At 45.8% G+C, this 27,089-nt stretch overlaps 9 long non-coding RNA genes across 17 annotated transcripts; all 9 read left to right on the top strand.

Annotated features, from left to right (window-relative positions):
• The first annotated feature begins 1,609 nt into the window (after nt 1-1,609).
• On the top strand, nt 1,610-3,917 carry LOC124463016. 2 transcript variants are annotated; one of them, XR_006955523.1, is made up of 5 exons: nt 1,610-2,107; nt 2,263-2,451; nt 2,539-2,603; nt 3,071-3,370; nt 3,550-3,917. It is a non-coding gene; the product is annotated as an uncharacterized LOC124463016 (long non-coding RNA). The 2 variants fall into 2 exon arrangements; XR_006955522.1 differs by having other exon boundaries at nt 3,071-3,917.
• Nucleotides 3,918-4,330: 413 nt separating this feature from the next.
• On the top strand, nt 4,331-6,868 carry LOC124463012. 2 transcript variants are annotated; one of them, XR_006955515.1, is made up of 5 exons: nt 4,331-5,058; nt 5,214-5,402; nt 5,490-5,554; nt 6,022-6,321; nt 6,501-6,868. It is a non-coding gene; the product is annotated as an uncharacterized LOC124463012 (long non-coding RNA). The 2 variants fall into 2 exon arrangements; XR_006955514.1 differs by having other exon boundaries at nt 6,022-6,868.
• A 413-nt stretch (nt 6,869-7,281) lies between these two features.
• On the top strand, nt 7,282-9,819 carry LOC124463011. Of its 2 annotated transcripts, XR_006955513.1 has the most exons (5): nt 7,282-8,009; nt 8,165-8,353; nt 8,441-8,505; nt 8,973-9,272; nt 9,452-9,819. It is a non-coding gene; the product is annotated as an uncharacterized LOC124463011 (long non-coding RNA). The 2 variants fall into 2 exon arrangements; XR_006955512.1 differs by having other exon boundaries at nt 8,973-9,819.
• Nucleotides 9,820-10,232: 413 nt separating this feature from the next.
• Nucleotides 10,233-12,770, top strand: LOC124463014. Of its 2 annotated transcripts, XR_006955519.1 has the most exons (5): nt 10,233-10,960; nt 11,116-11,304; nt 11,392-11,456; nt 11,924-12,223; nt 12,403-12,770. It is a non-coding gene; the product is annotated as an uncharacterized LOC124463014 (long non-coding RNA). The 2 variants fall into 2 exon arrangements; XR_006955518.1 differs by having other exon boundaries at nt 11,924-12,770.
• Nucleotides 12,771-13,183: 413 nt separating this feature from the next.
• LOC124463009 lies at nt 13,184-15,721 on the top strand. Of its 2 annotated transcripts, XR_006955509.1 has the most exons (5): nt 13,184-13,911; nt 14,067-14,255; nt 14,343-14,407; nt 14,875-15,174; nt 15,354-15,721. It is a non-coding gene; the product is annotated as an uncharacterized LOC124463009 (long non-coding RNA). The 2 variants fall into 2 exon arrangements; XR_006955508.1 differs by having other exon boundaries at nt 14,875-15,721.
• Nucleotides 15,722-16,134: 413 nt separating this feature from the next.
• LOC124463013 lies at nt 16,135-18,672 on the top strand. Of its 2 annotated transcripts, XR_006955517.1 has the most exons (5): nt 16,135-16,862; nt 17,018-17,206; nt 17,294-17,358; nt 17,826-18,125; nt 18,305-18,672. It is a non-coding gene; the product is annotated as an uncharacterized LOC124463013 (long non-coding RNA). The 2 variants fall into 2 exon arrangements; XR_006955516.1 differs by having other exon boundaries at nt 17,826-18,672.
• A 413-nt stretch (nt 18,673-19,085) lies between these two features.
• Nucleotides 19,086-21,623, top strand: LOC124463010. 2 transcript variants are annotated; one of them, XR_006955511.1, is made up of 5 exons: nt 19,086-19,813; nt 19,969-20,157; nt 20,245-20,309; nt 20,777-21,076; nt 21,256-21,623. It is a non-coding gene; the product is annotated as an uncharacterized LOC124463010 (long non-coding RNA). The 2 variants fall into 2 exon arrangements; XR_006955510.1 differs by having other exon boundaries at nt 20,777-21,623.
• A 413-nt stretch (nt 21,624-22,036) lies between these two features.
• On the top strand, nt 22,037-24,574 carry LOC124463015. Of its 2 annotated transcripts, XR_006955521.1 has the most exons (5): nt 22,037-22,764; nt 22,920-23,108; nt 23,196-23,260; nt 23,728-24,027; nt 24,207-24,574. It is a non-coding gene; the product is annotated as an uncharacterized LOC124463015 (long non-coding RNA). The 2 variants fall into 2 exon arrangements; XR_006955520.1 differs by having other exon boundaries at nt 23,728-24,574.
• Nucleotides 24,575-24,987: 413 nt separating this feature from the next.
• LOC124463017 lies at nt 24,988-27,066 on the top strand. The gene is made up of 4 exons (XR_006955524.1): nt 24,988-25,715; nt 25,871-26,059; nt 26,147-26,211; nt 26,679-27,066. It is a non-coding gene; the product is annotated as an uncharacterized LOC124463017 (long non-coding RNA).
• The last annotated feature ends 23 nt before the right edge of the window (nt 27,067-27,089 follow it).

Below are 27,089 nucleotides of genomic sequence, written 5' to 3'. Positions count from 1 at the left end.
GATTACGGTTTTAGCCCATGAGACAAAATAAACTCAAGAGACACCGGCCTAGGCCTCAATGGACCGAAGGTCATGATTCAATGAGTACAGAGTCGGCCCAAATCCGGATCCCGTTGGTCTTCATCCAACATCCCGTCTCCAGGTCCTCTTCAACTGCTGTTGTTTCCTTGTTGTCAAACTTGACCTTTTTAATAAATGGGAGCCCATCAGTCTTCATCCAACCTCCTGTGTCCAAGTCTTCTTCAACTGCTGTTGTTTCCTTGTTGTCAAACCTGACCTTTTTAATAAATGGGAGCCCATCAGTCTTCATCCAACATCCTGTGTCCAAGTCTTCTTCAATTGTTGTTTCCTTGTTGTCAAACCTGACCTTTTTAGCAAATAGGAGCCCATCGGCATAAACATCCCTCTGGATGATATACCACTCTAACACTGCCTATTGCTAAAATAAATATAGCTGTCACAGCGTCTGTCAGTCAAGAAGAAGTGAGAATTAAAGCCAAATGTGAGTCTAAATTGTGGAATCACATCATCAGTAGTATACCCAGGATCATTGGGTGTTTCGGCCTTCGAAACACTAGACACCCTCACCATAGGCAGGCCCACCAGGGTTGATCAAATCCCCAGTGTGTGATTCCAGTCCAATTGGTACGTCAACACCTGAATTTTGTAAAAAAGTCCAGTCCACAGAGAAACCGTCCCACCCAATGCTGTTCTGAGAAGAAATGGGAAAAACTAACAGAATGCCCAGACGCCTCAACTCAAAGCGACTTTCCAATAAATTAGCGACTTTAACATTAAAAAGCAATTTTACTAATAAAAACCTAGCAAACAATCAAATATTCATGTCAATAATAATACCTACCTGAGCTGCTTCACAATAAGACAACATGAATGTCAATAATAATAATACTTACCTGTCCTAGGAATAAAAGAGGGTTAGGATAGAAAGCAGGGTTAGGTTTAGGAGAGAAAGAGAGACCCACCAGGGGTCTAGGGTTGGGGTTAGGATAGGGTGTAGGTGGGGTTAGGGTAGGGAGAGAGGGGGGGGGGGGGGGGGGGGGGTTGGGTTTAGGCAAGAGTTGGAGAAAGAAAATAGAGCAGTGACCCATAGTGTAGACACCCACGGAAGGCAGAGAAAGACTAGGAAAAGTAGAAAAGAGTGAGTAACATACACTCCCCATCCCAAGATTGTTCTAAAATGGAGAAATCCTGTAGAGAGCTTGAGTGAAGAATTCCTGTGTCGTCCTGTCCAGAGTGTTGGCAAAAAACATCTTCCGAGTGATTATCAAAACTTAATTAAAATCGTTCTCAGACTCCGAATCACCATAGAGGTTAAGACCAACATAATCCAGAAGCCCAGAGCCAGCAGTCTCACAGAGAAATCATGTTACACAAGCACATCCCTACTCTGAACAATAATACAACCCAGACCACCAAAGTCCGCAAAGTGGTTGAGGTCACATCCGATCTTCCCCAGCACCAACAATGCAGACCGTGATGTCCAATCAATGCCCTGGGTTAGGGTTAGGGTTAGGGTTAGGGTTAGGGTTAGGGTTAGGGTAGGGTTAGGGTTAGGGTTAGGGTTAGGGTTAGGGTTAGGGTTAGGTTTGGGAAGGTCTTAGCCCAATCAAGGGCTAGAGTTGCACTGGCACAAGTCTTATGCTTATATTTTATGGTTTTTTTCATCCCCAGGAAAAAGGTGAAGAGGAGGATTATATTCCCATCAAGGTAGGTATCCTAGTAGGTAAGTATCCCAGGTAAGTAAAAGACTAAATACCCTATACTGTAGATCTGTGTTGATCTTCTTTCTTTTTTTGTCCTACAGGAACCTTTCTGCCCCCCACTGGTCACCACAGGTAAGTATCCCAGGTAAGAAGGTATGTGCATATATACACTTTTTTCTGATTCCTGATATTGTTAAATCACTTTTTCTCCTTCCACAGGAATCCCTCACCTCCCACCTGGAAGACAGCAGGGGGTATACAACCTTTAGATGTTCATATTAATAAATCACCAATCCATAATTTTAACATTGTCTCTGCGGTTTCAGTGGTCCAGAGAACCGGATCCCGTCCCGTTACCTGGAATTGGCGTTGATCCATCTCAGGTAACGTTATAAAAGGAGATTCATTATCAATGTATGCATTAAAAGCAATGTATGCGTTAAAAGCTTCAAATAATTTTTGCTGGTCCTTAGCCAACCTGTCTGAAAAATTAATGAGTGGCACGTAGATCACGGCTTTGGGAAATTTCCTTTGACAGGTTTTCCCAAGCTGCTGCAGCTGTTTCACTGTGGTCCTGGGTTTCTGTCTATCCAGACAGTTCACCATCCCCACTGACAGAATCACATGTTCTGTGTTTGGGTTCGGCGTCAGCTTCTCCAGTATCCCCCTTAAATGATGGCAGTTTGCCCCTGGGAAACTGTCAACCTGGATATGTTCATCCTTAAAAGTAGGGATAGCCGAAAGATTCTTGTCCCCCAGTACCACTATGGGTTTCACTACGTCTAGATTCCAATCATGTATTTTCCTCCAACAGGTCGGATGGATAACGGGCTCCTCTCTGAGGAGGACCTTTGGCTGTGACTGGCTGAGAGCGTGACGGTAAGTAGGGTCAAGGGGAAGGGAAAGGGGGAGGGGGGAGGAGGGAGGGTTGGGGTGAGGTATGGGGAAGGAGGGGTTGGGGTTAGGATAAGGGGTCAGGGAGGGGTTAAGTCCCCTTTCCTCCGCCATGGGGTTTGGGGAGGGGGGAGGGTTAAGTATAGGGAAGGGAGGGTTGGGGTTAGGGTTCAGGGTCAGGGTGGGATTAGGACCCCTTAGATCCACCTCGGTGTCACTCAGCCGCGTCAACAGCACTTTGGGAGAGAAACTGGTCTCCAATCCTGCGGGTGGGCTGGCAATAGCCAAGCCAATTGCCACCTCACTGCCACTACTGGGGGCAACTTGGACCCTCTCCCTCACAATTTCAGAGGCCCCAGATGTGTTGTTCAGGGCCTCCTTAAAGGTAAGTAAGGTAGTTCCAATTGTGCTTAACCCATGTGACCCTTTGATGTTCTTTGTTTTACCCACAGGAGATGTTCCAGAGGCCTCTAAAGTTTCCCTCATCCCTACCAAAGGTAAGTATCCATGCCCCTGGGCGACAACACTGATGGGGGGCCCCAGCCTGGTTGGGGCTGTGCCCCCTCTCCCTGTGGATGCAGGCAATGGTGGAAAGGCCTCCGGATCTGGTTGGAGGGTTTGAGAAGATGGACTTTCTCCCGGGGAGGTAAGTATATCCCGCAATGTTTTCACTGATGTTGTTGTGAATTTGCGTTTATATCTCAACCTGCCCCAGCCCACCGCCAATCGGAAAGCCTCCTCATCCATCACAGGTAAGTCGCTCAGTAAAAAGACCAGCAAATCATCATAATGACGTTTTAAAATTTCCAGGTTCCCCTCTAACCATTTGTTGGTGTTGATTTTCACCTTACTGGTGGTTTCAGACGAGGGGGACGCAGGCTTAATAAAAGTTGTTAATTTATTAACCTGCCTCTGCATCCCTCTTGGACAGGACCCCTTGGAGATGGAATCATCCAGGATCTCTGTGTGATGCAGAGCTTGGAGAAGTTTAAAATAGATTTTGGCCAGTGGGACATTCAGGCATTTGGGATGGTTTCTCCCGTTTCCTGTTTCTGTTGGTCCCACTTCCATACTCCTTATAAAAAGTAAAACCGCTAAAACTGCTAAAAGTATTTCTAAAATGTCTCAATAAAATTGTTTAGACATAAATAAAGTGCATCTATTGCCTATGGTATTTTCATATTTAGTCCTTTTATTGCACATAGAAAATGATGGCCTTTAGAAAAGCCTTTCTAAAGAGAGCCCTTACTACAAGGGTTGTCTTTTTTTGCCCCAATGACACCTGTGCAGGGTGAAGATGGCCCCTTCCTTGGTCAGTCCCTATAGAACTGCACACTGTGCTTTATGAACAAAAGGTTCCAACCAGGAATAAGGTAAGTGCACCACACACCCACACCCACACACTCACCCCACACAAAGAGGGAACTGAGCCAACCAGGGTTCTCTCCCCTGCTCATAAAGTGCCAAGTACTGGGTGCAAATATATGCAACTGTTTGTTTAAAACAAAAGACTAAAAAGGGTTCAAAGATGGACTGGGTCCACTCTGAATAAAACCATAGTTTAAAATGCACTCTAAAAGTTTTTGCCCCCCATAAAAGAATAAAAGAGTAAAAGAATAAAAGTGGAAGCTCCTAACGTTTCACCTTCATAAGGCTTCCTCAGAGGAGAACTGAGTTGGATAAGGCAGACAGGAAGTTAAGTACTGGAGAAGGGGAGGGGGCTTGGCCACTTCCTGTGGTTTCTGATTGGCCAATCTGCCATACCCCCCTCACACCCTCTTGTGTTCAATTAAGACTTAATTAGGCCCAACACTTTCTTTATAAAAGTTACCAATGACTTAATTCCTATCTAAAACCTCTTAAAAAAATAGAGCAAGGGGGAAATTTAAAATTATTTTCCAAAAGATAAAACACTAGACTAGGCTCTGGCTGGGTTAGGTTTGGGAAGGTCTTAGCCCAATCAAGGGCTAGAGTTGCACTGGCACAAGTCTTATGCTTATATTTTATGGTTTTTTTCATCCCCAGGAAAAAGGTGAAGAGGAGGATTATATTCCCATCAAGGTAGGTATCCTAGTAGGTAAGTATCCCAGGTAAGTAAAAGACTAAATACCCTATACTGTAGATCTGTGTTGATCTTCTTTCTTTTTTTGTCCTACAGGAACCTTTCTGCCCCCCACTGGTCACCACAGGTAAGTATCCCAGGTAAGAAGGTATGTGCATATATACACTTTTTTCTGATTCCTGATATTGTTAAATCACTTTTTCTCCTTCCACAGGAATCCCTCACCTCCCACCTGGAAGACAGCAGGGGGTATACAACCTTTAGATGTTCATATTAATAAATCACCAATCCATAATTTTAACATTGTCTCTGCGGTTTCAGTGGTCCAGAGAACCGGATCCCGTCCCGTTACCTGGAATTGGCGTTGATCCATCTCAGGTAACGTTATAAAAGGAGATTCATTATCAATGTATGCATTAAAAGCAATGTATGCGTTAAAAGCTTCAAATAATTTTTGCTGGTCCTTAGCCAACCTGTCTGAAAAATTAATGAGTGGCACGTAGATCACGGCTTTGGGAAATTTCCTTTGACAGGTTTTCCCAAGCTGCTGCAGCTGTTTCACTGTGGTCCTGGGTTTCTGTCTATCCAGACAGTTCACCATCCCCACTGACAGAATCACATGTTCTGTGTTTGGGTTCGGCGTCAGCTTCTCCAGTATCCCCCTTAAATGATGGCAGTTTGCCCCTGGGAAACTGTCAACCTGGATATGTTCATCCTTAAAAGTAGGGATAGCCGAAAGATTCTTGTCCCCCAGTACCACTATGGGTTTCACTACGTCTAGATTCCAATCATGTATTTTCCTCCAACAGGTCGGATGGATAACGGGCTCCTCTCTGAGGAGGACCTTTGGCTGTGACTGGCTGAGAGCGTGACGGTAAGTAGGGTCAAGGGGAAGGGAAAGGGGGAGGGGGGAGGAGGGAGGGTTGGGGTGAGGTATGGGGAAGGAGGGGTTGGGGTTAGGATAAGGGGTCAGGGAGGGGTTAAGTCCCCTTTCCTCCGCCATGGGGTTTGGGGAGGGGGGAGGGTTAAGTATAGGGAAGGGAGGGTTGGGGTTAGGGTTCAGGGTCAGGGTGGGATTAGGACCCCTTAGATCCACCTCGGTGTCACTCAGCCGCGTCAACAGCACTTTGGGAGAGAAACTGGTCTCCAATCCTGCGGGTGGGCTGGCAATAGCCAAGCCAATTGCCACCTCACTGCCACTACTGGGGGCAACTTGGACCCTCTCCCTCACAATTTCAGAGGCCCCAGATGTGTTGTTCAGGGCCTCCTTAAAGGTAAGTAAGGTAGTTCCAATTGTGCTTAACCCATGTGACCCTTTGATGTTCTTTGTTTTACCCACAGGAGATGTTCCAGAGGCCTCTAAAGTTTCCCTCATCCCTACCAAAGGTAAGTATCCATGCCCCTGGGCGACAACACTGATGGGGGGCCCCAGCCTGGTTGGGGCTGTGCCCCCTCTCCCTGTGGATGCAGGCAATGGTGGAAAGGCCTCCGGATCTGGTTGGAGGGTTTGAGAAGATGGACTTTCTCCCGGGGAGGTAAGTATATCCCGCAATGTTTTCACTGATGTTGTTGTGAATTTGCGTTTATATCTCAACCTGCCCCAGCCCACCGCCAATCGGAAAGCCTCCTCATCCATCACAGGTAAGTCGCTCAGTAAAAAGACCAGCAAATCATCATAATGACGTTTTAAAATTTCCAGGTTCCCCTCTAACCATTTGTTGGTGTTGATTTTCACCTTACTGGTGGTTTCAGACGAGGGGGACGCAGGCTTAATAAAAGTTGTTAATTTATTAACCTGCCTCTGCATCCCTCTTGGACAGGACCCCTTGGAGATGGAATCATCCAGGATCTCTGTGTGATGCAGAGCTTGGAGAAGTTTAAAATAGATTTTGGCCAGTGGGACATTCAGGCATTTGGGATGGTTTCTCCCGTTTCCTGTTTCTGTTGGTCCCACTTCCATACTCCTTATAAAAAGTAAAACCGCTAAAACTGCTAAAAGTATTTCTAAAATGTCTCAATAAAATTGTTTAGACATAAATAAAGTGCATCTATTGCCTATGGTATTTTCATATTTAGTCCTTTTATTGCACATAGAAAATGATGGCCTTTAGAAAAGCCTTTCTAAAGAGAGCCCTTACTACAAGGGTTGTCTTTTTTTGCCCCAATGACACCTGTGCAGGGTGAAGATGGCCCCTTCCTTGGTCAGTCCCTATAGAACTGCACACTGTGCTTTATGAACAAAAGGTTCCAACCAGGAATAAGGTAAGTGCACCACACACCCACACCCACACACTCACCCCACACAAAGAGGGAACTGAGCCAACCAGGGTTCTCTCCCCTGCTCATAAAGTGCCAAGTACTGGGTGCAAATATATGCAACTGTTTGTTTAAAACAAAAGACTAAAAAGGGTTCAAAGATGGACTGGGTCCACTCTGAATAAAACCATAGTTTAAAATGCACTCTAAAAGTTTTTGCCCCCCATAAAAGAATAAAAGAGTAAAAGAATAAAAGTGGAAGCTCCTAACGTTTCACCTTCATAAGGCTTCCTCAGAGGAGAACTGAGTTGGATAAGGCAGACAGGAAGTTAAGTACTGGAGAAGGGGAGGGGGCTTGGCCACTTCCTGTGGTTTCTGATTGGCCAATCTGCCATACCCCCCTCACACCCTCTTGTGTTCAATTAAGACTTAATTAGGCCCAACACTTTCTTTATAAAAGTTACCAATGACTTAATTCCTATCTAAAACCTCTTAAAAAAATAGAGCAAGGGGGAAATTTAAAATTATTTTCCAAAAGATAAAACACTAGACTAGGCTCTGGCTGGGTTAGGTTTGGGAAGGTCTTAGCCCAATCAAGGGCTAGAGTTGCACTGGCACAAGTCTTATGCTTATATTTTATGGTTTTTTTCATCCCCAGGAAAAAGGTGAAGAGGAGGATTATATTCCCATCAAGGTAGGTATCCTAGTAGGTAAGTATCCCAGGTAAGTAAAAGACTAAATACCCTATACTGTAGATCTGTGTTGATCTTCTTTCTTTTTTTGTCCTACAGGAACCTTTCTGCCCCCCACTGGTCACCACAGGTAAGTATCCCAGGTAAGAAGGTATGTGCATATATACACTTTTTTCTGATTCCTGATATTGTTAAATCACTTTTTCTCCTTCCACAGGAATCCCTCACCTCCCACCTGGAAGACAGCAGGGGGTATACAACCTTTAGATGTTCATATTAATAAATCACCAATCCATAATTTTAACATTGTCTCTGCGGTTTCAGTGGTCCAGAGAACCGGATCCCGTCCCGTTACCTGGAATTGGCGTTGATCCATCTCAGGTAACGTTATAAAAGGAGATTCATTATCAATGTATGCATTAAAAGCAATGTATGCGTTAAAAGCTTCAAATAATTTTTGCTGGTCCTTAGCCAACCTGTCTGAAAAATTAATGAGTGGCACGTAGATCACGGCTTTGGGAAATTTCCTTTGACAGGTTTTCCCAAGCTGCTGCAGCTGTTTCACTGTGGTCCTGGGTTTCTGTCTATCCAGACAGTTCACCATCCCCACTGACAGAATCACATGTTCTGTGTTTGGGTTCGGCGTCAGCTTCTCCAGTATCCCCCTTAAATGATGGCAGTTTGCCCCTGGGAAACTGTCAACCTGGATATGTTCATCCTTAAAAGTAGGGATAGCCGAAAGATTCTTGTCCCCCAGTACCACTATGGGTTTCACTACGTCTAGATTCCAATCATGTATTTTCCTCCAACAGGTCGGATGGATAACGGGCTCCTCTCTGAGGAGGACCTTTGGCTGTGACTGGCTGAGAGCGTGACGGTAAGTAGGGTCAAGGGGAAGGGAAAGGGGGAGGGGGGAGGAGGGAGGGTTGGGGTGAGGTATGGGGAAGGAGGGGTTGGGGTTAGGATAAGGGGTCAGGGAGGGGTTAAGTCCCCTTTCCTCCGCCATGGGGTTTGGGGAGGGGGGAGGGTTAAGTATAGGGAAGGGAGGGTTGGGGTTAGGGTTCAGGGTCAGGGTGGGATTAGGACCCCTTAGATCCACCTCGGTGTCACTCAGCCGCGTCAACAGCACTTTGGGAGAGAAACTGGTCTCCAATCCTGCGGGTGGGCTGGCAATAGCCAAGCCAATTGCCACCTCACTGCCACTACTGGGGGCAACTTGGACCCTCTCCCTCACAATTTCAGAGGCCCCAGATGTGTTGTTCAGGGCCTCCTTAAAGGTAAGTAAGGTAGTTCCAATTGTGCTTAACCCATGTGACCCTTTGATGTTCTTTGTTTTACCCACAGGAGATGTTCCAGAGGCCTCTAAAGTTTCCCTCATCCCTACCAAAGGTAAGTATCCATGCCCCTGGGCGACAACACTGATGGGGGGCCCCAGCCTGGTTGGGGCTGTGCCCCCTCTCCCTGTGGATGCAGGCAATGGTGGAAAGGCCTCCGGATCTGGTTGGAGGGTTTGAGAAGATGGACTTTCTCCCGGGGAGGTAAGTATATCCCGCAATGTTTTCACTGATGTTGTTGTGAATTTGCGTTTATATCTCAACCTGCCCCAGCCCACCGCCAATCGGAAAGCCTCCTCATCCATCACAGGTAAGTCGCTCAGTAAAAAGACCAGCAAATCATCATAATGACGTTTTAAAATTTCCAGGTTCCCCTCTAACCATTTGTTGGTGTTGATTTTCACCTTACTGGTGGTTTCAGACGAGGGGGACGCAGGCTTAATAAAAGTTGTTAATTTATTAACCTGCCTCTGCATCCCTCTTGGACAGGACCCCTTGGAGATGGAATCATCCAGGATCTCTGTGTGATGCAGAGCTTGGAGAAGTTTAAAATAGATTTTGGCCAGTGGGACATTCAGGCATTTGGGATGGTTTCTCCCGTTTCCTGTTTCTGTTGGTCCCACTTCCATACTCCTTATAAAAAGTAAAACCGCTAAAACTGCTAAAAGTATTTCTAAAATGTCTCAATAAAATTGTTTAGACATAAATAAAGTGCATCTATTGCCTATGGTATTTTCATATTTAGTCCTTTTATTGCACATAGAAAATGATGGCCTTTAGAAAAGCCTTTCTAAAGAGAGCCCTTACTACAAGGGTTGTCTTTTTTTGCCCCAATGACACCTGTGCAGGGTGAAGATGGCCCCTTCCTTGGTCAGTCCCTATAGAACTGCACACTGTGCTTTATGAACAAAAGGTTCCAACCAGGAATAAGGTAAGTGCACCACACACCCACACCCACACACTCACCCCACACAAAGAGGGAACTGAGCCAACCAGGGTTCTCTCCCCTGCTCATAAAGTGCCAAGTACTGGGTGCAAATATATGCAACTGTTTGTTTAAAACAAAAGACTAAAAAGGGTTCAAAGATGGACTGGGTCCACTCTGAATAAAACCATAGTTTAAAATGCACTCTAAAAGTTTTTGCCCCCCATAAAAGAATAAAAGAGTAAAAGAATAAAAGTGGAAGCTCCTAACGTTTCACCTTCATAAGGCTTCCTCAGAGGAGAACTGAGTTGGATAAGGCAGACAGGAAGTTAAGTACTGGAGAAGGGGAGGGGGCTTGGCCACTTCCTGTGGTTTCTGATTGGCCAATCTGCCATACCCCCCTCACACCCTCTTGTGTTCAATTAAGACTTAATTAGGCCCAACACTTTCTTTATAAAAGTTACCAATGACTTAATTCCTATCTAAAACCTCTTAAAAAAATAGAGCAAGGGGGAAATTTAAAATTATTTTCCAAAAGATAAAACACTAGACTAGGCTCTGGCTGGGTTAGGTTTGGGAAGGTCTTAGCCCAATCAAGGGCTAGAGTTGCACTGGCACAAGTCTTATGCTTATATTTTATGGTTTTTTTCATCCCCAGGAAAAAGGTGAAGAGGAGGATTATATTCCCATCAAGGTAGGTATCCTAGTAGGTAAGTATCCCAGGTAAGTAAAAGACTAAATACCCTATACTGTAGATCTGTGTTGATCTTCTTTCTTTTTTTGTCCTACAGGAACCTTTCTGCCCCCCACTGGTCACCACAGGTAAGTATCCCAGGTAAGAAGGTATGTGCATATATACACTTTTTTCTGATTCCTGATATTGTTAAATCACTTTTTCTCCTTCCACAGGAATCCCTCACCTCCCACCTGGAAGACAGCAGGGGGTATACAACCTTTAGATGTTCATATTAATAAATCACCAATCCATAATTTTAACATTGTCTCTGCGGTTTCAGTGGTCCAGAGAACCGGATCCCGTCCCGTTACCTGGAATTGGCGTTGATCCATCTCAGGTAACGTTATAAAAGGAGATTCATTATCAATGTATGCATTAAAAGCAATGTATGCGTTAAAAGCTTCAAATAATTTTTGCTGGTCCTTAGCCAACCTGTCTGAAAAATTAATGAGTGGCACGTAGATCACGGCTTTGGGAAATTTCCTTTGACAGGTTTTCCCAAGCTGCTGCAGCTGTTTCACTGTGGTCCTGGGTTTCTGTCTATCCAGACAGTTCACCATCCCCACTGACAGAATCACATGTTCTGTGTTTGGGTTCGGCGTCAGCTTCTCCAGTATCCCCCTTAAATGATGGCAGTTTGCCCCTGGGAAACTGTCAACCTGGATATGTTCATCCTTAAAAGTAGGGATAGCCGAAAGATTCTTGTCCCCCAGTACCACTATGGGTTTCACTACGTCTAGATTCCAATCATGTATTTTCCTCCAACAGGTCGGATGGATAACGGGCTCCTCTCTGAGGAGGACCTTTGGCTGTGACTGGCTGAGAGCGTGACGGTAAGTAGGGTCAAGGGGAAGGGAAAGGGGGAGGGGGGAGGAGGGAGGGTTGGGGTGAGGTATGGGGAAGGAGGGGTTGGGGTTAGGATAAGGGGTCAGGGAGGGGTTAAGTCCCCTTTCCTCCGCCATGGGGTTTGGGGAGGGGGGAGGGTTAAGTATAGGGAAGGGAGGGTTGGGGTTAGGGTTCAGGGTCAGGGTGGGATTAGGACCCCTTAGATCCACCTCGGTGTCACTCAGCCGCGTCAACAGCACTTTGGGAGAGAAACTGGTCTCCAATCCTGCGGGTGGGCTGGCAATAGCCAAGCCAATTGCCACCTCACTGCCACTACTGGGGGCAACTTGGACCCTCTCCCTCACAATTTCAGAGGCCCCAGATGTGTTGTTCAGGGCCTCCTTAAAGGTAAGTAAGGTAGTTCCAATTGTGCTTAACCCATGTGACCCTTTGATGTTCTTTGTTTTACCCACAGGAGATGTTCCAGAGGCCTCTAAAGTTTCCCTCATCCCTACCAAAGGTAAGTATCCATGCCCCTGGGCGACAACACTGATGGGGGGCCCCAGCCTGGTTGGGGCTGTGCCCCCTCTCCCTGTGGATGCAGGCAATGGTGGAAAGGCCTCCGGATCTGGTTGGAGGGTTTGAGAAGATGGACTTTCTCCCGGGGAGGTAAGTATATCCCGCAATGTTTTCACTGATGTTGTTGTGAATTTGCGTTTATATCTCAACCTGCCCCAGCCCACCGCCAATCGGAAAGCCTCCTCATCCATCACAGGTAAGTCGCTCAGTAAAAAGACCAGCAAATCATCATAATGACGTTTTAAAATTTCCAGGTTCCCCTCTAACCATTTGTTGGTGTTGATTTTCACCTTACTGGTGGTTTCAGACGAGGGGGACGCAGGCTTAATAAAAGTTGTTAATTTATTAACCTGCCTCTGCATCCCTCTTGGACAGGACCCCTTGGAGATGGAATCATCCAGGATCTCTGTGTGATGCAGAGCTTGGAGAAGTTTAAAATAGATTTTGGCCAGTGGGACATTCAGGCATTTGGGATGGTTTCTCCCGTTTCCTGTTTCTGTTGGTCCCACTTCCATACTCCTTATAAAAAGTAAAACCGCTAAAACTGCTAAAAGTATTTCTAAAATGTCTCAATAAAATTGTTTAGACATAAATAAAGTGCATCTATTGCCTATGGTATTTTCATATTTAGTCCTTTTATTGCACATAGAAAATGATGGCCTTTAGAAAAGCCTTTCTAAAGAGAGCCCTTACTACAAGGGTTGTCTTTTTTTGCCCCAATGACACCTGTGCAGGGTGAAGATGGCCCCTTCCTTGGTCAGTCCCTATAGAACTGCACACTGTGCTTTATGAACAAAAGGTTCCAACCAGGAATAAGGTAAGTGCACCACACACCCACACCCACACACTCACCCCACACAAAGAGGGAACTGAGCCAACCAGGGTTCTCTCCCCTGCTCATAAAGTGCCAAGTACTGGGTGCAAATATATGCAACTGTTTGTTTAAAACAAAAGACTAAAAAGGGTTCAAAGATGGACTGGGTCCACTCTGAATAAAACCATAGTTTAAAATGCACTCTAAAAGTTTTTGCCCCCCATAAAAGAATAAAAGAGTAAAAGAATAAAAGTGGAAGCTCCTAACGTTTCACCTTCATAAGGCTTCCTCAGAGGAGAACTGAGTTGGATAAGGCAGACAGGAAGTTAAGTACTGGAGAAGGGGAGGGGGCTTGGCCACTTCCTGTGGTTTCTGATTGGCCAATCTGCCATACCCCCCTCACACCCTCTTGTGTTCAATTAAGACTTAATTAGGCCCAACACTTTCTTTATAAAAGTTACCAATGACTTAATTCCTATCTAAAACCTCTTAAAAAAATAGAGCAAGGGGGAAATTTAAAATTATTTTCCAAAAGATAAAACACTAGACTAGGCTCTGGCTGGGTTAGGTTTGGGAAGGTCTTAGCCCAATCAAGGGCTAGAGTTGCACTGGCACAAGTCTTATGCTTATATTTTATGGTTTTTTTCATCCCCAGGAAAAAGGTGAAGAGGAGGATTATATTCCCATCAAGGTAGGTATCCTAGTAGGTAAGTATCCCAGGTAAGTAAAAGACTAAATACCCTATACTGTAGATCTGTGTTGATCTTCTTTCTTTTTTTGTCCTACAGGAACCTTTCTGCCCCCCACTGGTCACCACAGGTAAGTATCCCAGGTAAGAAGGTATGTGCATATATACACTTTTTTCTGATTCCTGATATTGTTAAATCACTTTTTCTCCTTCCACAGGAATCCCTCACCTCCCACCTGGAAGACAGCAGGGGGTATACAACCTTTAGATGTTCATATTAATAAATCACCAATCCATAATTTTAACATTGTCTCTGCGGTTTCAGTGGTCCAGAGAACCGGATCCCGTCCCGTTACCTGGAATTGGCGTTGATCCATCTCAGGTAACGTTATAAAAGGAGATTCATTATCAATGTATGCATTAAAAGCAATGTATGCGTTAAAAGCTTCAAATAATTTTTGCTGGTCCTTAGCCAACCTGTCTGAAAAATTAATGAGTGGCACGTAGATCACGGCTTTGGGAAATTTCCTTTGACAGGTTTTCCCAAGCTGCTGCAGCTGTTTCACTGTGGTCCTGGGTTTCTGTCTATCCAGACAGTTCACCATCCCCACTGACAGAATCACATGTTCTGTGTTTGGGTTCGGCGTCAGCTTCTCCAGTATCCCCCTTAAATGATGGCAGTTTGCCCCTGGGAAACTGTCAACCTGGATATGTTCATCCTTAAAAGTAGGGATAGCCGAAAGATTCTTGTCCCCCAGTACCACTATGGGTTTCACTACGTCTAGATTCCAATCATGTATTTTCCTCCAACAGGTCGGATGGATAACGGGCTCCTCTCTGAGGAGGACCTTTGGCTGTGACTGGCTGAGAGCGTGACGGTAAGTAGGGTCAAGGGGAAGGGAAAGGGGGAGGGGGGAGGAGGGAGGGTTGGGGTGAGGTATGGGGAAGGAGGGGTTGGGGTTAGGATAAGGGGTCAGGGAGGGGTTAAGTCCCCTTTCCTCCGCCATGGGGTTTGGGGAGGGGGGAGGGTTAAGTATAGGGAAGGGAGGGTTGGGGTTAGGGTTCAGGGTCAGGGTGGGATTAGGACCCCTTAGATCCACCTCGGTGTCACTCAGCCGCGTCAACAGCACTTTGGGAGAGAAACTGGTCTCCAATCCTGCGGGTGGGCTGGCAATAGCCAAGCCAATTGCCACCTCACTGCCACTACTGGGGGCAACTTGGACCCTCTCCCTCACAATTTCAGAGGCCCCAGATGTGTTGTTCAGGGCCTCCTTAAAGGTAAGTAAGGTAGTTCCAATTGTGCTTAACCCATGTGACCCTTTGATGTTCTTTGTTTTACCCACAGGAGATGTTCCAGAGGCCTCTAAAGTTTCCCTCATCCCTACCAAAGGTAAGTATCCATGCCCCTGGGCGACAACACTGATGGGGGGCCCCAGCCTGGTTGGGGCTGTGCCCCCTCTCCCTGTGGATGCAGGCAATGGTGGAAAGGCCTCCGGATCTGGTTGGAGGGTTTGAGAAGATGGACTTTCTCCCGGGGAGGTAAGTATATCCCGCAATGTTTTCACTGATGTTGTTGTGAATTTGCGTTTATATCTCAACCTGCCCCAGCCCACCGCCAATCGGAAAGCCTCCTCATCCATCACAGGTAAGTCGCTCAGTAAAAAGACCAGCAAATCATCATAATGACGTTTTAAAATTTCCAGGTTCCCCTCTAACCATTTGTTGGTGTTGATTTTCACCTTACTGGTGGTTTCAGACGAGGGGGACGCAGGCTTAATAAAAGTTGTTAATTTATTAACCTGCCTCTGCATCCCTCTTGGACAGGACCCCTTGGAGATGGAATCATCCAGGATCTCTGTGTGATGCAGAGCTTGGAGAAGTTTAAAATAGATTTTGGCCAGTGGGACATTCAGGCATTTGGGATGGTTTCTCCCGTTTCCTGTTTCTGTTGGTCCCACTTCCATACTCCTTATAAAAAGTAAAACCGCTAAAACTGCTAAAAGTATTTCTAAAATGTCTCAATAAAATTGTTTAGACATAAATAAAGTGCATCTATTGCCTATGGTATTTTCATATTTAGTCCTTTTATTGCACATAGAAAATGATGGCCTTTAGAAAAGCCTTTCTAAAGAGAGCCCTTACTACAAGGGTTGTCTTTTTTTGCCCCAATGACACCTGTGCAGGGTGAAGATGGCCCCTTCCTTGGTCAGTCCCTATAGAACTGCACACTGTGCTTTATGAACAAAAGGTTCCAACCAGGAATAAGGTAAGTGCACCACACACCCACACCCACACACTCACCCCACACAAAGAGGGAACTGAGCCAACCAGGGTTCTCTCCCCTGCTCATAAAGTGCCAAGTACTGGGTGCAAATATATGCAACTGTTTGTTTAAAACAAAAGACTAAAAAGGGTTCAAAGATGGACTGGGTCCACTCTGAATAAAACCATAGTTTAAAATGCACTCTAAAAGTTTTTGCCCCCCATAAAAGAATAAAAGAGTAAAAGAATAAAAGTGGAAGCTCCTAACGTTTCACCTTCATAAGGCTTCCTCAGAGGAGAACTGAGTTGGATAAGGCAGACAGGAAGTTAAGTACTGGAGAAGGGGAGGGGGCTTGGCCACTTCCTGTGGTTTCTGATTGGCCAATCTGCCATACCCCCCTCACACCCTCTTGTGTTCAATTAAGACTTAATTAGGCCCAACACTTTCTTTATAAAAGTTACCAATGACTTAATTCCTATCTAAAACCTCTTAAAAAAATAGAGCAAGGGGGAAATTTAAAATTATTTTCCAAAAGATAAAACACTAGACTAGGCTCTGGCTGGGTTAGGTTTGGGAAGGTCTTAGCCCAATCAAGGGCTAGAGTTGCACTGGCACAAGTCTTATGCTTATATTTTATGGTTTTTTTCATCCCCAGGAAAAAGGTGAAGAGGAGGATTATATTCCCATCAAGGTAGGTATCCTAGTAGGTAAGTATCCCAGGTAAGTAAAAGACTAAATACCCTATACTGTAGATCTGTGTTGATCTTCTTTCTTTTTTTGTCCTACAGGAACCTTTCTGCCCCCCACTGGTCACCACAGGTAAGTATCCCAGGTAAGAAGGTATGTGCATATATACACTTTTTTCTGATTCCTGATATTGTTAAATCACTTTTTCTCCTTCCACAGGAATCCCTCACCTCCCACCTGGAAGACAGCAGGGGGTATACAACCTTTAGATGTTCATATTAATAAATCACCAATCCATAATTTTAACATTGTCTCTGCGGTTTCAGTGGTCCAGAGAACCGGATCCCGTCCCGTTACCTGGAATTGGCGTTGATCCATCTCAGGTAACGTTATAAAAGGAGATTCATTATCAATGTATGCATTAAAAGCAATGTATGCGTTAAAAGCTTCAAATAATTTTTGCTGGTCCTTAGCCAACCTGTCTGAAAAATTAATGAGTGGCACGTAGATCACGGCTTTGGGAAATTTCCTTTGACAGGTTTTCCCAAGCTGCTGCAGCTGTTTCACTGTGGTCCTGGGTTTCTGTCTATCCAGACAGTTCACCATCCCCACTGACAGAATCACATGTTCTGTGTTTGGGTTCGGCGTCAGCTTCTCCAGTATCCCCCTTAAATGATGGCAGTTTGCCCCTGGGAAACTGTCAACCTGGATATGTTCATCCTTAAAAGTAGGGATAGCCGAAAGATTCTTGTCCCCCAGTACCACTATGGGTTTCACTACGTCTAGATTCCAATCATGTATTTTCCTCCAACAGGTCGGATGGATAACGGGCTCCTCTCTGAGGAGGACCTTTGGCTGTGACTGGCTGAGAGCGTGACGGTAAGTAGGGTCAAGGGGAAGGGAAAGGGGGAGGGGGGAGGAGGGAGGGTTGGGGTGAGGTATGGGGAAGGAGGGGTTGGGGTTAGGATAAGGGGTCAGGGAGGGGTTAAGTCCCCTTTCCTCCGCCATGGGGTTTGGGGAGGGGGGAGGGTTAAGTATAGGGAAGGGAGGGTTGGGGTTAGGGTTCAGGGTCAGGGTGGGATTAGGACCCCTTAGATCCACCTCGGTGTCACTCAGCCGCGTCAACAGCACTTTGGGAGAGAAACTGGTCTCCAATCCTGCGGGTGGGCTGGCAATAGCCAAGCCAATTGCCACCTCACTGCCACTACTGGGGGCAACTTGGACCCTCTCCCTCACAATTTCAGAGGCCCCAGATGTGTTGTTCAGGGCCTCCTTAAAGGTAAGTAAGGTAGTTCCAATTGTGCTTAACCCATGTGACCCTTTGATGTTCTTTGTTTTACCCACAGGAGATGTTCCAGAGGCCTCTAAAGTTTCCCTCATCCCTACCAAAGGTAAGTATCCATGCCCCTGGGCGACAACACTGATGGGGGGCCCCAGCCTGGTTGGGGCTGTGCCCCCTCTCCCTGTGGATGCAGGCAATGGTGGAAAGGCCTCCGGATCTGGTTGGAGGGTTTGAGAAGATGGACTTTCTCCCGGGGAGGTAAGTATATCCCGCAATGTTTTCACTGATGTTGTTGTGAATTTGCGTTTATATCTCAACCTGCCCCAGCCCACCGCCAATCGGAAAGCCTCCTCATCCATCACAGGTAAGTCGCTCAGTAAAAAGACCAGCAAATCATCATAATGACGTTTTAAAATTTCCAGGTTCCCCTCTAACCATTTGTTGGTGTTGATTTTCACCTTACTGGTGGTTTCAGACGAGGGGGACGCAGGCTTAATAAAAGTTGTTAATTTATTAACCTGCCTCTGCATCCCTCTTGGACAGGACCCCTTGGAGATGGAATCATCCAGGATCTCTGTGTGATGCAGAGCTTGGAGAAGTTTAAAATAGATTTTGGCCAGTGGGACATTCAGGCATTTGGGATGGTTTCTCCCGTTTCCTGTTTCTGTTGGTCCCACTTCCATACTCCTTATAAAAAGTAAAACCGCTAAAACTGCTAAAAGTATTTCTAAAATGTCTCAATAAAATTGTTTAGACATAAATAAAGTGCATCTATTGCCTATGGTATTTTCATATTTAGTCCTTTTATTGCACATAGAAAATGATGGCCTTTAGAAAAGCCTTTCTAAAGAGAGCCCTTACTACAAGGGTTGTCTTTTTTTGCCCCAATGACACCTGTGCAGGGTGAAGATGGCCCCTTCCTTGGTCAGTCCCTATAGAACTGCACACTGTGCTTTATGAACAAAAGGTTCCAACCAGGAATAAGGTAAGTGCACCACACACCCACACCCACACACTCACCCCACACAAAGAGGGAACTGAGCCAACCAGGGTTCTCTCCCCTGCTCATAAAGTGCCAAGTACTGGGTGCAAATATATGCAACTGTTTGTTTAAAACAAAAGACTAAAAAGGGTTCAAAGATGGACTGGGTCCACTCTGAATAAAACCATAGTTTAAAATGCACTCTAAAAGTTTTTGCCCCCCATAAAAGAATAAAAGAGTAAAAGAATAAAAGTGGAAGCTCCTAACGTTTCACCTTCATAAGGCTTCCTCAGAGGAGAACTGAGTTGGATAAGGCAGACAGGAAGTTAAGTACTGGAGAAGGGGAGGGGGCTTGGCCACTTCCTGTGGTTTCTGATTGGCCAATCTGCCATACCCCCCTCACACCCTCTTGTGTTCAATTAAGACTTAATTAGGCCCAACACTTTCTTTATAAAAGTTACCAATGACTTAATTCCTATCTAAAACCTCTTAAAAAAATAGAGCAAGGGGGAAATTTAAAATTATTTTCCAAAAGATAAAACACTAGACTAGGCTCTGGCTGGGTTAGGTTTGGGAAGGTCTTAGCCCAATCAAGGGCTAGAGTTGCACTGGCACAAGTCTTATGCTTATATTTTATGGTTTTTTTCATCCCCAGGAAAAAGGTGAAGAGGAGGATTATATTCCCATCAAGGTAGGTATCCTAGTAGGTAAGTATCCCAGGTAAGTAAAAGACTAAATACCCTATACTGTAGATCTGTGTTGATCTTCTTTCTTTTTTTGTCCTACAGGAACCTTTCTGCCCCCCACTGGTCACCACAGGTAAGTATCCCAGGTAAGAAGGTATGTGCATATATACACTTTTTTCTGATTCCTGATATTGTTAAATCACTTTTTCTCCTTCCACAGGAATCCCTCACCTCCCACCTGGAAGACAGCAGGGGGTATACAACCTTTAGATGTTCATATTAATAAATCACCAATCCATAATTTTAACATTGTCTCTGCGGTTTCAGTGGTCCAGAGAACCGGATCCCGTCCCGTTACCTGGAATTGGCGTTGATCCATCTCAGGTAACGTTATAAAAGGAGATTCATTATCAATGTATGCATTAAAAGCAATGTATGCGTTAAAAGCTTCAAATAATTTTTGCTGGTCCTTAGCCAACCTGTCTGAAAAATTAATGAGTGGCACGTAGATCACGGCTTTGGGAAATTTCCTTTGACAGGTTTTCCCAAGCTGCTGCAGCTGTTTCACTGTGGTCCTGGGTTTCTGTCTATCCAGACAGTTCACCATCCCCACTGACAGAATCACATGTTCTGTGTTTGGGTTCGGCGTCAGCTTCTCCAGTATCCCCCTTAAATGATGGCAGTTTGCCCCTGGGAAACTGTCAACCTGGATATGTTCATCCTTAAAAGTAGGGATAGCCGAAAGATTCTTGTCCCCCAGTACCACTATGGGTTTCACTACGTCTAGATTCCAATCATGTATTTTCCTCCAACAGGTCGGATGGATAACGGGCTCCTCTCTGAGGAGGACCTTTGGCTGTGACTGGCTGAGAGCGTGACGGTAAGTAGGGTCAAGGGGAAGGGAAAGGGGGAGGGGGGAGGAGGGAGGGTTGGGGTGAGGTATGGGGAAGGAGGGGTTGGGGTTAGGATAAGGGGTCAGGGAGGGGTTAAGTCCCCTTTCCTCCGCCATGGGGTTTGGGGAGGGGGGAGGGTTAAGTATAGGGAAGGGAGGGTTGGGGTTAGGGTTCAGGGTCAGGGTGGGATTAGGACCCCTTAGATCCACCTCGGTGTCACTCAGCCGCGTCAACAGCACTTTGGGAGAGAAACTGGTCTCCAATCCTGCGGGTGGGCTGGCAATAGCCAAGCCAATTGCCACCTCACTGCCACTACTGGGGGCAACTTGGACCCTCTCCCTCACAATTTCAGAGGCCCCAGATGTGTTGTTCAGGGCCTCCTTAAAGGTAAGTAAGGTAGTTCCAATTGTGCTTAACCCATGTGACCCTTTGATGTTCTTTGTTTTACCCACAGGAGATGTTCCAGAGGCCTCTAAAGTTTCCCTCATCCCTACCAAAGGTAAGTATCCATGCCCCTGGGCGACAACACTGATGGGGGGCCCCAGCCTGGTTGGGGCTGTGCCCCCTCTCCCTGTGGATGCAGGCAATGGTGGAAAGGCCTCCGGATCTGGTTGGAGGGTTTGAGAAGATGGACTTTCTCCCGGGGAGGTAAGTATATCCCGCAATGTTTTCACTGATGTTGTTGTGAATTTGCGTTTATATCTCAACCTGCCCCAGCCCACCGCCAATCGGAAAGCCTCCTCATCCATCACAGGTAAGTCGCTCAGTAAAAAGACCAGCAAATCATCATAATGACGTTTTAAAATTTCCAGGTTCCCCTCTAACCATTTGTTGGTGTTGATTTTCACCTTACTGGTGGTTTCAGACGAGGGGGACGCAGGCTTAATAAAAGTTGTTAATTTATTAACCTGCCTCTGCATCCCTCTTGGACAGGACCCCTTGGAGATGGAATCATCCAGGATCTCTGTGTGATGCAGAGCTTGGAGAAGTTTAAAATAGATTTTGGCCAGTGGGACATTCAGGCATTTGGGATGGTTTCTCCCGTTTCCTGTTTCTGTTGGTCCCACTTCCATACTCCTTATAAAAAGTAAAACCGCTAAAACTGCTAAAAGTATTTCTAAAATGTCTCAATAAAATTGTTTAGACATAAATAAAGTGCATCTATTGCCTATGGTATTTTCATATTTAGTCCTTTTATTGCACATAGAAAATGATGGCCTTTAGAAAAGCCTTTCTAAAGAGAGCCCTTACTACAAGGGTTGTCTTTTTTTGCCCCAATGACACCTGTGCAGGGTGAAGATGGCCCCTTCCTTGGTCAGTCCCTATAGAACTGCACACTGTGCTTTATGAACAAAAGGTTCCAACCAGGAATAAGGTAAGTGCACCACACACCCACACCCACACACTCACCCCACACAAAGAGGGAACTGAGCCAACCAGGGTTCTCTCCCCTGCTCATAAAGTGCCAAGTACTGGGTGCAAATATATGCAACTGTTTGTTTAAAACAAAAGACTAAAAAGGGTTCAAAGATGGACTGGGTCCACTCTGAATAAAACCATAGTTTAAAATGCACTCTAAAAGTTTTTGCCCCCCATAAAAGAATAAAAGAGTAAAAGAATAAAAGTGGAAGCTCCTAACGTTTCACCTTCATAAGGCTTCCTCAGAGGAGAACTGAGTTGGATAAGGCAGACAGGAAGTTAAGTACTGGAGAAGGGGAGGGGGCTTGGCCACTTCCTGTGGTTTCTGATTGGCCAATCTGCCATACCCCCCTCACACCCTCTTGTGTTCAATTAAGACTTAATTAGGCCCAACACTTTCTTTATAAAAGTTACCAATGACTTAATTCCTATCTAAAACCTCTTAAAAAAATAGAGCAAGGGGGAAATTTAAAATTATTTTCCAAAAGATAAAACACTAGACTAGGCTCTGGCTGGGTTAGGTTTGGGAAGGTCTTAGCCCAATCAAGGGCTAGAGTTGCACTGGCACAAGTCTTATGCTTATATTTTATGGTTTTTTTCATCCCCAGGAAAAAGGTGAAGAGGAGGATTATATTCCCATCAAGGTAGGTATCCTAGTAGGTAAGTATCCCAGGTAAGTAAAAGACTAAATACCCTATACTGTAGATCTGTGTTGATCTTCTTTCTTTTTTTGTCCTACAGGAACCTTTCTGCCCCCCACTGGTCACCACAGGTAAGTATCCCAGGTAAGAAGGTATGTGCATATATACACTTTTTTCTGATTCCTGATATTGTTAAATCACTTTTTCTCCTTCCACAGGAATCCCTCACCTCCCACCTGGAAGACAGCAGGGGGTATACAACCTTTAGATGTTCATATTAATAAATCACCAATCCATAATTTTAACATTGTCTCTGCGGTTTCAGTGGTCCAGAGAACCGGATCCCGTCCCGTTACCTGGAATTGGCGTTGATCCATCTCAGGTAACGTTATAAAAGGAGATTCATTATCAATGTATGCATTAAAAGCAATGTATGCGTTAAAAGCTTCAAATAATTTTTGCTGGTCCTTAGCCAACCTGTCTGAAAAATTAATGAGTGGCACGTAGATCACGGCTTTGGGAAATTTCCTTTGACAGGTTTTCCCAAGCTGCTGCAGCTGTTTCACTGTGGTCCTGGGTTTCTGTCTATCCAGACAGTTCACCATCCCCACTGACAGAATCACATGTTCTGTGTTTGGGTTCGGCGTCAGCTTCTCCAGTATCCCCCTTAAATGATGGCAGTTTGCCCCTGGGAAACTGTCAACCTGGATATGTTCATCCTTAAAAGTAGGGATAGCCGAAAGATTCTTGTCCCCCAGTACCACTATGGGTTTCACTACGTCTAGATTCCAATCATGTATTTTCCTCCAACAGGTCGGATGGATAACGGGCTCCTCTCTGAGGAGGACCTTTGGCTGTGACTGGCTGAGAGCGTGACGGTAAGTAGGGTCAAGGGGAAGGGAAAGGGGGAGGGGGGAGGAGGGAGGGTTGGGGTGAGGTATGGGGAAGGAGGGGTTGGGGTTAGGATAAGGGGTCAGGGAGGGGTTAAGTCCCCTTTCCTCCGCCATGGGGTTTGGGGAGGGGGGAGGGTTAAGTATAGGGAAGGGAGGGTTGGGGTTAGGGTTCAGGGTCAGGGTGGGATTAGGACCCCTTAGATCCACCTCGGTGTCACTCAGCCGCGTCAACAGCACTTTGGGAGAGAAACTGGTCTCCAATCCTGCGGGTGGGCTGGCAATAGCCAAGCCAATTGCCACCTCACTGCCACTACTGGGGGCAACTTGGACCCTCTCCCTCACAATTTCAGAGGCCCCAGATGTGTTGTTCAGGGCCTCCTTAAAGGTAAGTAAGGTAGTTCCAATTGTGCTTAACCCATGTGACCCTTTGATGTTCTTTGTTTTACCCACAGGAGATGTTCCAGAGGCCTCTAAAGTTTCCCTCATCCCTACCAAAGGTAAGTATCCATGCCCCTGGGCGACAACACTGATGGGGGGCCCCAGCCTGGTTGGGGCTGTGCCCCCTCTCCCTGTGGATGCAGGCAATGGTGGAAAGGCCTCCGGATCTGGTTGGAGGGTTTGAGAAGATGGACTTTCTCCCGGGGAGGTAAGTATATCCCGCAATGTTTTCACTGATGTTGTTGTGAATTTGCGTTTATATCTCAACCTGCCCCAGCCCACCGCCAATCGGAAAGCCTCCTCATCCATCACAGGTAAGTCGCTCAGTAAAAAGACCAGCAAATCATCATAATGACGTTTTAAAATTTCCAGGTTCCCCTCTAACCATTTGTTGGTGTTGATTTTCACCTTACTGGTGGTTTCAGACGAGGGGGACGCAGGCTTAATAAAAGTTGTTAATTTATTAACCTGCCTCTGCATCCCTCTTGGACAGGACCCCTTGGAGATGGAATCATCCAGGATCTCTGTGTGATGCAGAGCTTGGAGAAGTTTAAAATAGATTTTGGCCAGTGGGACATTCAGGCATTTGGGATGGTTTCTCCCGTTTCCTGTTTCTGTTGGTCCCACTTCCATACTCCTTATAAAAAGTAAAACCGCTAAAACTGCTAAAAGTATTTCTAAAATGTCTCAATAAAATTGTTTAGACATAAATAAAGTGCATCTATTGCCTATGGTATTTTCATATTTAGTCCTTTTATTGCACATAGAAAATGATGGCCTTTAGAAAAGCCTTTCTAAAGAGAGCCCTTACTACAAGGGTTGTCTTTTTTTGCCCCAATGACACCTGTGCAGGGTGAAGATGGCCCCTTCCTTGGTCAGTCCCTATAGAACTGCACACTGTGCTTTATGAACAAAAGGTTCCAACCAGGAATAAGGTAAGTGCACCACACACCCACACCCACACACTCACCCCACACAAAGAGGGAACTGAGCCAACCAGGGTTCTCTCCCCTGCTCATAAAGTGCCAAGTACTGGGTGCAAATATATGCAACTGTTTGTTTAAAACAAAAGACTAAAAAGGGTTCAAAGATGGACTGGGTCCACTCTGAATAAAACCATAGTTTAAAATGCACTCTAAAAGTTTTTGCCCCCCATAAAAGAATAAAAGAGTAAAAGAATAAAAGTGGAAGCTCCTAACGTTTCACCTTCATAAGGCTTCCTCAGAGGAGAACTGAGTTGGATAAGGCAGACAGGAAGTTAAGTACTGGAGAAGGGGAGGGGGCTTGGCCACTTCCTGTGGTTTCTGATTGGCCAATCTGCCATACCCCCCTCACACCCTCTTGTGTTCAATTAAGACTTAATTAGGCCCAACACTTTCTTTATAAAAGTTACCAATGACTTAATTCCTATCTAAAACCTCTTAAAAAAATAGAGCAAGGGGGAAATTTAAAATTATTTTCCAAAAGATAAAACACTAGACTAGGCTCTGGCTGGGTTAGGTTTGGGAAGGTCTTAGCCCAATCAAGGGCTAGAGTTGCACTGGCACAAGTCTTATGCTTATATTTTATGGTTTTTTTCATCCCCAGGAAAAAGGTGAAGAGGAGGATTATATTCCCATCAAGGTAGGTATCCTAGTAGGTAAGTATCCCAGGTAAGTAAAAGACTAAATACCCTATACTGTAGATCTGTGTTGATCTTCTTTCTTTTTTTGTCCTACAGGAACCTTTCTGCCCCCCACTGGTCACCACAGGTAAGTATCCCAGGTAAGAAGGTATGTGCATATATACACTTTTTTCTGATTCCTGATATTGTTAAATCACTTTTTCTCCTTCCACAGGAATCCCTCACCTCCCACCTGGAAGACAGCAGGGGGTATACAACCTTTAGATGTTCATATTAATAAATCACCAATCCATAATTTTAACATTGTCTCTGCGGTTTCAGTGGTCCAGAGAACCGGATCCCGTCCCGTTACCTGGAATTGGCGTTGATCCATCTCAGGTAACGTTATAAAAGGAGATTCATTATCAATGTATGCATTAAAAGCAATGTATGCGTTAAAAGCTTCAAATAATTTTTGCTGGTCCTTAGCCAACCTGTCTGAAAAATTAATGAGTGGCACGTAGATCACGGCTTTGGGAAATTTCCTTTGACAGGTTTTCCCAAGCTGCTGCAGCTGTTTCACTGTGGTCCTGGGTTTCTGTCTATCCAGACAGTTCACCATCCCCACTGACAGAATCACATGTTCTGTGTTTGGGTTCGGCGTCAGCTTCTCCAGTATCCCCCTTAAATGATGGCAGTTTGCCCCTGGGAAACTGTCAACCTGGATATGTTCATCCTTAAAAGTAGGGATAGCCGAAAGATTCTTGTCCCCCAGTACCACTATGGGTTTCACTACGTCTAGATTCCAATCATGTATTTTCCTCCAACAGGTCGGATGGATAACGGGCTCCTCTCTGAGGAGGACCTTTGGCTGTGACTGGCTGAGAGCGTGACGGTAAGTAGGGTCAAGGGGAAGGGAAAGGGGGAGGGGGGAGGAGGGAGGGTTGGGGTGAGGTATGGGGAAGGAGGGGTTGGGGTTAGGATAAGGGGTCAGGGAGGGGTTAAGTCCCCTTTCCTCCGCCATGGGGTTTGGGGAGGGGGGAGGGTTAAGTATAGGGAAGGGAGGGTTGGGGTTAGGGTTCAGGGTCAGGGTGGGATTAGGACCCCTTAGATCCACCTCGGTGTCACTCAGCCGCGTCAACAGCACTTTGGGAGAGAAACTGGTCTCCAATCCTGCGGGTGGGCTGGCAATAGCCAAGCCAATTGCCACCTCACTGCCACTACTGGGGGCAACTTGGACCCTCTCCCTCACAATTTCAGAGGCCCCAGATGTGTTGTTCAGGGCCTCCTTAAAGGTAAGTAAGGTAGTTCCAATTGTGCTTAACCCATGTGACCCTTTGATGTTCTTTGTTTTACCCACAGGAGATGTTCCAGAGGCCTCTAAAGTTTCCCTCATCCCTACCAAAGGTAAGTATCCATGCCCCTGGGCGACAACACTGATGGGGGGCCCCAGCCTGGTTGGGGCTGTGCCCCCTCTCCCTGTGGATGCAGGCAATGGTGGAAAGGCCTCCGGATCTGGTTGGAGGGTTTGAGAAGATGGACTTTCTCCCGGGGAGGTAAGTATATCCCGCAATGTTTTCACTGATGTTGTTGTGAATTTGCGTTTATATCTCAACCTGCCCCAGCCCACCGCCAATCGGAAAGCCTCCTCATCCATCACAGGTAAGTCGCTCAGTAAAAAGACCAGCAAATCATCATAATGACGTTTTAAAATTTCCAGGTTCCCCTCTAACCATTTGTTGGTGTTGATTTTCACCTTACTGGTGGTTTCAG

Source organism: Hypomesus transpacificus, unplaced genomic scaffold, assembly GCF_021917145.1.
Source record: "Hypomesus transpacificus isolate Combined female unplaced genomic scaffold, fHypTra1 scaffold_269, whole genome shotgun sequence".
NCBI lineage: Eukaryota > Metazoa > Chordata > Actinopteri > Osmeriformes > Osmeridae > Hypomesus > Hypomesus transpacificus.
This window is presented reverse-complemented; position numbering and strand designations above follow the sequence as displayed.